General features: G+C 42.3%; 1 pseudogene; it reads left to right on the top strand.

The window, feature by feature from the left end:
- Positions 1 to 678: 678 nt before the first annotated feature.
- LOC125512715 lies at positions 679 to 5,162 on the top strand (annotated as a pseudogene).
- Positions 5,163 to 12,571: the final 7,409 nt, after the last annotated feature.

The raw sequence follows: 12,571 nt of genomic DNA, 5'->3' as shown, positions 1-12,571 counted from the left end.
AATGATAATGCTAATGATTGCACATACATGCTACTAACTCAATGAAGTAGTGTTTCTGGTAATAACTCAATGGACTAGTGGCCATGAGTGATTTGAAAGGATGACCTAGATATCTTCCCTTAATATCTTTGTTGGACAATGCTAGTGAGTACGATACAAATATTATATAGTAGTACATGAGTGTCGTACAAAATTTTTCTTAGGGAAGGGGTGTCGTATAGTCTTGAGAAAATAAATGGCGTGCTACTAAACATAAAAAATCAATTCTCCGCTCATTCATTTCCTAGGGGTATACCAGAAATACCAATTCTCTCAAGGGGCCGACGCAAAAGATTTCCCCAAATGGAAATGCCCACTTCCAGAACCTACATCATGCCTTTCACCCGCTCCATGGCCCCTCACCAATGTATGGGCCCCACCATGCACCCCCTCACAAGGGTGACACATTCATGTGTCCACCGCGATATACGAGGCTGTCCTCGACCCCATCTGCCAACCTACACACCCACTCCTCCGTTTCATTAAAACATATACCAATTTACCAATTCCGGAGAGGATCCTTTCCCCCAATGACTATGATGAGGTGCTAGCGGCCATATGCGACAGTGTGATCCTCACGAACCTCTACCATTTTCTTGAGAAGAAGAAGACTCGACAAACAACACTTCTTGGGGCTCAGCAAGTTTGGGATCGGGCTCAAGATGGAGAACGACTACGAGGAGTTCGAGGTCGACTCCGGGGACTCCGACTTGGAGCTCATGCATGATGGAGTGGCTGATGAGGATAACAACGATGAGGTTGTCGAGATCAAGCCGTTTGTCGCCATCAGGAGGTCCCTCTCCAAAGGTATCTGTCCCATGTCGCGATAACTGCTTTTAATCCATGTGTTAGGGTCACTTTTTGTCCTTGTTTGCTGTAAGAACATTTTTTACTACCACAATTTCTCATTTTTAGGTAGGAAACAAAAGTTTAAAACCGTGTATAAGTCTGGCCGCAATAGTCATTTTTTATTTTCACGTGGTTTACACTTATGTTTCCCAGTTTTGTGTGGTTTACACTCGTACTTTTTCAATTTCACGCGATTTACACTCCTTTTCTCTCTGTAAATAGAGCGACCACACACATTTATGTATCGATCCCTAGGTAACAATGTTATTTATGCATCAACCAACCTAGAAATACCGCACCCAAGTTACATTTCTAGTCCCATTCTTACGTAGGACAAAGGTTGATAAACCATGTGTATTGTTAGCTCTTGGATATTCCTAAAATTTTGTATTTATGGTTTGCACAATTTTATGATATTTGAGTATAAAAAACTCATGAGTAGATTTTCTAAGCAAATTCTATATTTTGACCCAAAGTTGTCGCTTCGTTCATGCATCAGATAGTCACACTTCTCACAAGAAACGAAACCACTCTCAAATTATTTCTTCTCGGTGTCAACTAAGACACAAAGTCGTGAAGCAACGTTGCCATGTTACTTTACAAAAATAGTTAATAATATCTATATACATGGTTAGATCATGAGTGCAATATAAAAAAGTTGCAATGCTCATTTAGAATTCACAAACTAAATGTATAATAATGCTAATGATTGCACATACATGGTAGTAGCTCAATGGGGTAAGTATATATGTGTGATTTACTAGGATCGTAGAGTTACAAAGTCATTTATAAGGGGATCTTGGTTGAATATTAAGCAAGACATAGGGTCATAGAGCAACGATGTCATGTTAGTTTAGAAAAATGTTAGATCTCCATATACATGGTTAGATCAAGGATGCGATGAGAAATTTGCAATGCTAACTTATACTTTATATAACCACCATAGGATAATGCTACTGATTGCACATGAAGTAATGCAAGTAAATAAATGGAGTAAGCTTCCGTTTCTTTGAGAAAAATGGAGCGGGTAGCTATAGGTGATTTACAAAAATCCTAATGTTACACATAATCATTTATGAGAAGATATTGGTTAAACTTTTGGTTGGATGTACTACAATCTTGAGCTAATAAATGAAATAACTAGCTATGAGTTATTTGCGTGGATCTTAAAATTATATACAATCATTTATGAGAAGATATTAATTGGTTAAAAGTTTGGTTGGATGAACCCGTCCAATAAACTTGGACGAGCAGAGTACGAACATTGTAGTACACTCATAATTCAAGTGTGTAGTATAATCCTGAGCTAATAAATGGCGTTAATAGCTATGAGTGATTTTCAAAGATATTCACATTACACACCATCATTTATGAGAAGATTATTTAGCATTATGCACAATCATTTATGAGAAGATTTTTGGTTAAACGTCCGGTTGGATGGACCCGTCCAATAAACCCGGACGGAGAGTGTCTGATAGTAGTAGTACAGCCATACTATAGGTGCGTAGTACAATCTTGAGCTAATAAATGAGTAACTAGCCATGAGTCATTTACAAGAGTCTTAAAATTACATCCAATCATTTAGGAGAAGATGTCAGTTAAACGTGCACAGGGGAGGGGCGATGACTATGAGAAGATATTGGTTAAACGTCATAGGTGCATAGTACGATCCTCGCAGCCCACAAGCCACCCACGGTTATGAGGAGGGTGGTTGAGGCGGTGTTGTGGCCTGAGAAGAAGAAGCCCGGCAGGGCGGTGGTCGGAGTCGATGCTTCGTGGGGCTCGACGGGCTTGGGGTCGAGCTCGGCGTCGACACGACGACGAGGCCTTCAACGCTGATTTTGAGGACTTCGACGCCGACTCCGGGTACTTCAACTTGGATCGCGGGCATGGCGTGATATCTACGGAGGATGAAAATGACGAGGTTGTCGAGATCAACCCGTTAGCTGCCAAGAGATCCGTCTCAAAAGGTTTTAATCTGCTCGTTTTATAACCTTTTGCTATTGACCACTATAGAAGCTAGGATATTGTGTGATTGGTTTAGATTCCTTGGGTAGGAAAATAAATTGTGTGGGGTTGGTGTTGGAAGGCTTGATTTGTTGGTGTTAGGGCATCTTCAATGTTGAGCCGCTAACCAGACACACTAAACATCCGCGAACGCGTATGGGCACGTCCACAGACCCGGATATGGGAGCTGGTCATCCAACCCTATTCCTCAAATGTCCGCCTCTATTAACTTAAGAAAATAGTATTGGCCTTCCATCAAATATAAATGGTGCTCCACTATATACAATGATTTCTAGCTTGTGAGAGCCGCAACCCAATTCACTTCCTCCAAATAACCATTGAGAGTTGCAGATCTTCTGCCAAAATAGCTTGTTAGAGATGCAAACCTTCCACCAAAGAGAATCTAACAGAAATCAAACTGATTTCCAAGTTATTTTGACCACTCACTTCCATCAAAAAGCAATGGCCTTTGACCAAATAGCAGGGGCCTTCCTCCAAAGCAAACAGAGAGGAGAGAGGTTGTGGCATGAGGTACGTGGTGGCTTTTGATTGGCAAGGCAAACACTCAAACTCCTAGAAATCTTCCGGTGCTTTTGCATGATTTGTGGTAATTCAGGGGGCCGGATGCATCCGCGGACATATGCGGCTCCAGGGTTGGATGATAAAAATTGGTTTGACACATTTGCGGTCGTTTTGAGGGACGTCATTGGAGATGCCCTGTCACCTATTTGTTTAGAGATTTTGGGTTGGAATGGATTGGATGTTATGAAGTGAATTGGGTTCAGGGCTAGGCCTTTTTTCATTTCTCAGCCATGTTTCCTTGAACTGATTAGGCTGGTAGGTTGGTTTCACCATTGTTCCCGCAGAGAATCAATTTTGGTTGCTAGGTTGTTGATATTGTGATTTATATTTTTTCTGACCTTTGATGGAGATTAACACATTTACTGTTTACAGTCAAATGGGTTTGAAAATCTATAGAGGGCCAAATTTCTCTGTTTTTTTATTGAGGTCTTGACCTTTTGGGTTGTTTCCTTGTTTTAGATGGTTGTAGGTTTGAATGGGAATTTTCTATACTTTGTTCAGTTGTCAGTCTGAAGGATTATTTTGGTAAATGTTGAGTCCTACTAGAAAAAAAATCCTTGATTCTGCATCATCGATAATGGGATTTTTTCACAGGGTCGATAATGGGATTTAAAGATCAATAATTACAAAATGATGGCAAAGGTCTATATCATGTCCATAAGTTGTAATTTAATTTATTTTGTGGGTGACTAATGCTTTCACCGAAACGTGAAGAGGATTGCACCCATGATGGTTCAGTGTTCATAACAATTGTGATATTATACTATAGGGCGAATTCATGTACATGATGAAATTAATTACTTTTTGTGAGACAAGCTTTTCTATATTCATCTCTGTTAGCATTGGCATTGATCTTGCATTGCAGATGACTTGAGCACCAGGACTATTGCTGGTTTTGATGGCCCCACACAAAGGCCAGGAAAAAGGAAGAGAAAAAACCAATTCAGGGGCATCCGGCAACGCCCCTGGGGTAAGTGGGCTGCTGAAATCAGAGATCCTATTAAGGGTGCCCGTGTTTGGCTTGGTACTTTCAACAGTGCTGAAGAAGCTGCAAGAGCTTATGATGTTGAAGCACGTAGGATCCGTGGCAAGAAGGCCAAGCTTAACTTTCCAGATGAACCAACAATTCCTCAGAACCGTTGTGTTCTCCATGTTATTCCTAAAGTACCCAAGCCAAGCACAACACAAGAACATAGTTTCATACAAGCACTCAACAACCTTGCCAACCAAAATGATTTCTTCTACCCATCTGCTAACTTCACATCAAACCAGCCACTTGTTTAGCTTGACAACATGCCATTTGTTCCTGCAATGAGCTCTGTTACCCCTGTTGAAGTTCCTGCTATGAATATGTACTATGACTGGAGAAGTAACACCTTTGGATGTTCTAAGTTGGGCCGAGAGTATTACACCAAGACTCCTGATATATCATCCATTGCTCCCATTTCAACCATTGCTGAAGGAGAAGGATCCACACCTATCAAGAGTAACACCAACAACTCAGTGGTGCCTCCTGTTATGGAGAATAATGGTGTCAATTTGGAACCTTGGATGAGATATCTTATGGATGATAGCGTGGATGAGATGATTAATAGCCTATTGAATTTTGATGTGCCTCGGGATGTCGTTGGCAACATGGACTTTGGAGCTTCGATGACATGCCCGTCTGTGGTCAATTTTTCTGAGAGAATCAAACCCTATATATCGGGAAAAATGGTAAGCCTTCCAATTTGGATGTTCAGTCCGAGTTGATAATGTTTTCATTACTCTAAATTTATTGTTTCGTGTTTCAGGAATAAGACTATGGAAGATTTGGAAGCACTCTATTGCCTCCGACTAGCATATGCTTCTATTGAAGCTTAGAAGCAAAAAGCTGCATCTTGAGTCTATATTGTAATCGACCCATTCCCTAGTTGACTGTCGATGTCTGGCAACCAATTACGAGTCTGATGAACTGTTGTCTTGTCTTTTGCCAACTTTTATGTCATCAGTACCATTTCTAAATGTGAAAAACATGAATTCTTGTCTAGTTTGCTTTAATCTGTGCACTTCTGCTCATTTCCTTTCGTTCTAGATGTTTATTTATATTTTGGAAATAAAACTAGCTTATAAGCCACCATGTTTATATAAGCTGACTAGCATATATTGATTTTTAATACTTGGCTTATATTGAATTTGGTGTCAAGTTTGCTTTAATATGTGCACTTGATCACCTTTTTCCTAGTTCCAGAGTCTCTATTGAAGCTTAGAAGCAAAAGAAGTTGCATCTCGAGTCTCCATTGTAATCGACCCATTCCCTAATTGACTATCGCTGTCTGGCAGCCATTTATGAGTCTGATGAACCGTTGTGTTGTCTTTTGCCAACTTTTATGTCATCGCTACCATTTCTAAATGTGAACAACATGAATTCGCGTCTAGTTTGCTTGAATCTGTGCACTTCTTTTTCATTTCCTTCCATTCTAGATGTTTATTTATATTTTGGAAATAAAAGTAGCTTATAAGCCACCATGTTTATATAAGCCGTCTAGCATATATTGATTTCTAATACCTGGCTTATATTGAATTTGGTGTCAAGTTTGCTTTAATTTGTGCACTTGATCAACTTTTTCCTAGTTCCGGAGTACCAGATATACTAATCTTTGATAATAGATGTGTATGTGTGATCATACAGAGTCGTTCCTACTACATGTAGTTGTTCTCACAGATGTAGTTTCTTACACAAACATCTAGTGTACCTAATTCATGATTTGATGGATATGTTGCATTTCAGTGCAGTCTTGATTTATGTCTATAACATTCACATACATTCTATGCATTTTACTGTCTGCTACTTGTAAGCTGCATTGGAATATGCATTTTACTGTCTGTTACTTGTAAACTGCGTTGGAATTTTTCCCGATGAGGAGGGGAGACGCAACACAATAGAGATAAGTATTTCCCTTAGTGAGAGCCAAGGTTATGGAACCAATAGGAGAACCAAGCAAATTCCCTTCAACAACACCTACACACCTAAAAGCAAATACTTGCACCCAACATGGGCAAGAGGGTGTCAATCCCCTTGAACTTGTAATTGCAAGGATTGATTCTGATAGTGATAGATAGATAAATAAATTGCAAAATAGAATAGAAGTAAATAAATCACAACAAGGTATTTTTGGTTTTTATAATATGTAAAAGTAGACCCAGGGGCCATAATTTTCACTAGAGGCTTGTCTCTCGAACAAATAGCATATGGTGGGTAAACAATTCACTGTTGGCCAATTGCTAGAAAAGCGCATAATTGTGACATTATTCATGGCAATGATCATACATATAGGCATCACGTCCGTGACAACTAGACCGACTCTTGCTTGCATCTACTACTATTACTCGACCAATTGACCGCTATCCAGCATGCATCTATGGTATAAGTTCATGACAAACAGAGTAACGCTTTAAGCAAGATGACATGATGTAGACAAAGTAAACTCAAGCAATATGAATAAACCCCATCGTTTTATCCTTAGTAGCAACAATACTGACGGTGTCCTAGACTAGGGTGTGCCAACCGAGTCAGCCCGTAGTCCCCAAGCTGGGTTAGTGGGTCCGTATTCTCAATAAGGAAGACTCCAGAAGCTATACGCCTAGATGGCTTCAAGACCATATCTGCCGAAGGCTTGACGTACGCTCCAAGATATTCCCTGCCGCCTCCATGCGATCCTTAGATACCGACTATGTAACCCTAGATGTCCTACCTAGAGTGTATATAAGCCAAAGGGTTTACCCCGTAGAGGGACCAAATCACAGTTACATTCTCCTAGCCCTAGAGGTAGAACACAACTCATGTTCTTGAGTTAGATCAACTCTTTACTTGATACATCTTCATGAATATAAACAAGAGCATGTGAAAGTGCAACTATCCCTAGGTGGTTTTGGTAATTCCTAACAACATATAGCTCATTGAGCTAATGCCATTTCAAGATTAATATCTCAGGAAATCTCAATGATTGGCATGGCATGGATGAGAAAAGTGGACCCCTCAAAATGCTAAGGACAAAGGATTGGCTCAAGCTCAAAGCTCAAGACTCCACATTTTCTATTTTAGTGATCCAAGATCACATTGAGTCTATAGGAAAAGCCAATACTATCAAGGAGGGATGAGGTGTTGCTTAATGAGGTTCTTGCTCAAAATGCTTAGTGATATGCTCCAAAACCCTCAACTACTTTCTCACATCCACATATGACCTAAACCAAAAGTCAAACTCGGCCCCACCGATTCTTTCTATCCCGCGCCACCGAGTTTCAAATGTCATAGCCACTGCCACAAACCCTAGGCAAATCGGTCTCACCGATAGGGATCTCGGTCTCACCGAGATGGGATTGTAATCTCTCTGTTTCCCTTCGTAACGTTTTGGTCTCACCGAGACGAGCGATCGGTCCCACCGAGATTGCAATGTAAACTCTCTGTTTTCCCTTCGTAACATTTTGGTCTCACCGAAATGAGCGATCGGTCCCATCGAGTTTACCTGACCAACTCTCTGGTTAGCTTATTACCAAAATCGGTCTCACCGAGATTACGTTATGCCCTAACCCTAATCATATCGGTCCTACCGAGTTGCATGTCGGTCCCACCGAAAACCCTAATGGTCACTAGCTGTGCTGAATCGGTCCGATCGAGTTTAATCATTCGGTCCCACCGAGTTTGGAAAGTTATGTGTAACGGTTAGATTTTGTGTGGAGGCTATATATACCCCTCCACCTCCTCTTCATTCGTGGAGAGAGCCATCAGAACAAACCTACACTTCCAACCTATGTTTTCTGAGAGAGAACCACCTACACTTGTGTTGAGACCAAGATATTCCATTCCTACCATATGAATCTTGATCTCTAGCCTTCCCAAGTTGCTTTCCACTTAAATCTTCTTTCCACCAAATCCATATCCTGTGAGAGAGAGTTGAGTGTTGGGGAGACTATCATTTGAAGCACAAGAGCAAGGAGTTCATCATCAACACACCATTTGTTACTTCTTGGAGAGTGGTGTATCCTAGATTGGCTAGGTGTCACTTGGGAGCCTCTGACAAGATTGTGGAGTTGAACCAAGGAGTTTGTAAGGGCAAGGAGATCGCCTACTTCGTGAAGATCTACCGCTAGTGAGGCAAGTCCTTCATGGGTGATGGCCATGGTGGGATAGACAAGGTTGCTTCTTCGTGGACCCTTCATGGGTGGAGCCCTCCGTGGACTCGCGCAACCATTACCCTTCGTGGGTTGAAGTCTCCATCAACGTGGATGTAAGATAGCACCACCTATCGGAACCACGACAAAACATCCGTGTCTCCTATCGCGTTTGAATCCTCTAAACCCTTCCCTTTACATTCTTGCAAGTTGCATGCTTTAGTTTCCGCTGCTCATATACTCTTTGGATGCTTGCTTGAATTGTGTTAAGATTGCTTGACTTGTCCATAGTTGCTAAAATCTGCCAAGAATTAAAATTGGGAAAAGGCTAGATTTTTATTTGGTCAAGTAGTCTAATCACCCCCTCTAGACATACTTTCGATCCTACAACATGACATAGGGTTTTAATTCCATCAAGAGGTCCCGAACTTGGGTAAACACCATCTCTCTTCTTCCTGTTACCATCGATCTGAGATCAACGGCTTGGGACCCCCTAGCCCGAGGTCTGCCAGTTTTGACACCGATGCTGGTGCTCTCACCGAGAGTTCCGCTGTGTGATCGCTGGAAAGATCGATGGCTCATCTGCAGATCAACTACGGCGCTGGCCACAAAGATGTTTACGTCCCGTCCAACTTTTTGTATTCAGAAGCATGGTCTTCTACATTGACTCAACGGGCCATCTGGCCTCTGTCGAGAACTACGCCTCGGGTCAGATCGTGACCTTCAGAGGCCTGGAGTACACCGCGGAGTCCGGCGGCGAGCTTGTCCCATCAGGCTGGATGCCAGGCCGGGTTGAGGGTTTACCAAACATTGTAGCTCGACTCTGAAACCGATCTCCTTGAAGGACATCGGATCAGGCCCCTTGGCACCACCAGAGGCGCCTAGCACGAAGGTCCCAGGCGACCTCACCCCGACTCTTAGTCCGGATGCTAGTCCGCCCCCCATCTCGAAGGCCGCGGCGGATTTAGACCCGACCCTAGCGCAGGGTCAAGAATCTCCTTCGGATCCTCCCCACGCCGAAAACACGTTGAGTTATACACCGGGCATACTTCAAGTTAGCCCTGCTTATAGCCAGGCCATGGACTCCAAAGAGCTATCTCACCTGAACGAGATGCTTGACCGTATCCAGAGCATGTCAATCTCGGACGACAAGACTTTGGTTTTCGACAAGATCGGACTTAAAGCCAACAATCGAGAAATTTACATCCCACCCACCACCACCTAGTAACCATGGTAGATGACTTAACCGACATGCTAGACTATGACAAGGCCATGGACATGGACAAACATGCCGATGGCCCCACCGAAAACACTTCGCCATTAGTAAATAGCGGCAAGTGGACCGCAACATCTACTTATGATGTATACATGGTCGACACTCCTAGGAACCCCCATAGCCATCGACGAAGACGCGGGCAGGGTACCAACGGAGAACCTAGCGGGAATAACGCCGCCACCGACAACGGCGGCATAGTGATACGTCTCCAACGTATCTATAATTTTTTATTGTTCCATGCTATTATATTATCATCCTTGGATGTTTTATATGCATTATTATGCTATTTTATATCTTTTTGGGATTGACCTACTAACCTAGTGCCAAGTGCCAGTTTGCAGTTCTTGTTTTTACCTTTTAAGAAAATCAATACCAAACAGAGTCCAAATGGAACGAAACTTTTTGAGGATTTTTCTTGGACCAGAAGACACCCAGGAACCTTCGGGAGGAGGTCAGAGGGGCCACTAGTTGGCGACAAGCTCGGAGGGCGTGCCCTGGGGGGGGGGGGCTTGTGGGCCCCCTGATGCTCCTCTAATCCTAATCTTTGCTCTATAAATACCCAAATATTTCCCGTATACTAGGGGCACACCAAAAATACTTTTCCACCGCCGCAAGTTTCCATTCTCGTGAGATCCCATCTAGAGGCCTTTTTCTGATACTCTGCTGGAGGGGGATTCGACCATGAAGGGCTTCTACATCAACCTTGCTGCCCTTCCGATGATGTGTGTGTAGTTTACCACAGGTCTACTGGTCAATAGCTAGTAGCTAGATGGCTTCTTCTCTCCCTTTGATCTTCGATACAATGTTCTCCTCGTTGTTCTTGGAGATTTATTCGATGCAATCTTCTTTTGCAGTGCGTTTGTTGAGATTCGATGAATTGTGGGTATATGATTAGATTATATATGAATATTATTTGAGTCTTCTCTAAAATATTTTATGCATGATTAAGATAGCTTTGTATTTCTCCCCGATCTATTGATTTGGTTTGGCCAACTAGATTGATTTTTCTTGCAATGGGAGAGGTGCTTTGTAATGGGTTCAATCTTGCGGTGCTTATACCCAGTGATAGAAGGGGACATGGCACATATTTCTATTGTTGCCATTAAGGATAAAAAGATGGGATTTGTTCATATTGATTGGATCTATCCCTCTACATCATGTCATCTTGCTTAAGGCGTTACTCCGTAACTTAATACACTAGATGCATACTGGATATCGATTGATGTGTGGAGTAATAGTAGTAGATGCAGGCACGAGTCGGTCTACTTGTTACGGACATGATGCCTATATTCATGATCATTGCCTTAGATATCGTCATAACTATGCGCTTTTCTATCAATTGCTCAACAGTAATTTGTTTACCCACTATATGCATTTTCCAAGAGAGAAGCCTCTAGTGAAAACTATGGCCCTCGGGTCTATTTTTATCATATTATTTTTAGAGCTATAAAATAAAAAACACAAAAATACTTTGCTGCAATTTATCTACCTTTATCTTATTTTGCGCGTTTACTTATCTTTTATATCCATCACTATCAGATCTCATCCTTGCAAGTAACCATGAAGGGATTGAAAATTATCACATTGGGTGCAAGTATTTGTTTGTTTGTGCAGGTGCTATGATGACCCACAAGTATATGGGACCAATTGTAGCCTTTTTGATAAGTAAGAGTGTCGAACCCAACGAGGAGCAAAAGGAAATGACAAGTGGTTTTCAGCAAGGTAATGTCTGCAAGTGCTAAAATTGTAAGTAGCAGAGTAGTTTGATAGCAAGATAATTTGTAACGAGCAAGTAATGATAATAGTAACAAAAATGCAGCAAGGTAGCCCAATCCTTTTCAGGCAAAGGACATGCCAAAATGGTCTCTTATAATAAGCAAAATGTTCTTGAGGGTACACGGGAATTTCATCTAGTCACTTTCATCATGTTGATTCGATTCGTGTTCGCTACTTTGATAATTTGATATGTGGGTGGACCGGTGCTTAGGTGCTGTTCTTACTTGAACAAACCTCCTACTTATGATTAAACCCCTCGCAAGCATCCACAACTACGATAAAAAGTATTAAGAATAAATTCTAACCATAGCATTAAACTTTTCAATCCAATTGGCCCCTTACGGAATAGCATATAAACTAGGGTTTAAGCTTCTGTCACTCTCGCATCCCATCATCTAGTTGTTGGGGAATGCAGTATTTCAAATTTTCCCTACGATCACGCAAGATCTATCTAGGAGATGCATAGCAACGAGCGGGGGAGAGTGTGCCTACGTACCCTCATAGACCGAAAGCGGAAGCGTTTAGTAACGCGGTTGATGTAGTCGAACGTCTTCACGATCCAACCGATCGAAGTACCGAACGCACGGCACCTCCACGATCAGCACACGTTTAGCTCGGTGACGTCCCTCGTACTCTTGATCCAGCTGAGGCTGAGGGTGAGTTCCTTCAGCATGACGGCGTGTTGACGGTGATGATGAAGTTACCGACGCAGGGCTCCGCCTAAGCACTACAAAGGTATGACCAAGGTGTATATCTATGGAGGGGGCACCGCACACGGCTAAAAGATCAACTTGTGTGTCTATGGGGTGCCCCCTCCCCCAAATATAAAGGAGGGGAGGAGGAGGAGGGCCGGCCACAAGGGGCGCGCCCAAGGGGGGGAGTCCTACTCCA

The sequence above is a fragment of the Triticum urartu genome, chromosome 6 (genome assembly GCF_003073215.2).
Source record: "Triticum urartu cultivar G1812 chromosome 6, Tu2.1, whole genome shotgun sequence".
NCBI lineage: Eukaryota > Viridiplantae > Streptophyta > Magnoliopsida > Poales > Poaceae > Triticum > Triticum urartu.
The sequence above is the reverse complement of the archived record's forward strand: the minus strand, read 5'-3'. Positions and strand labels throughout refer to the sequence as shown.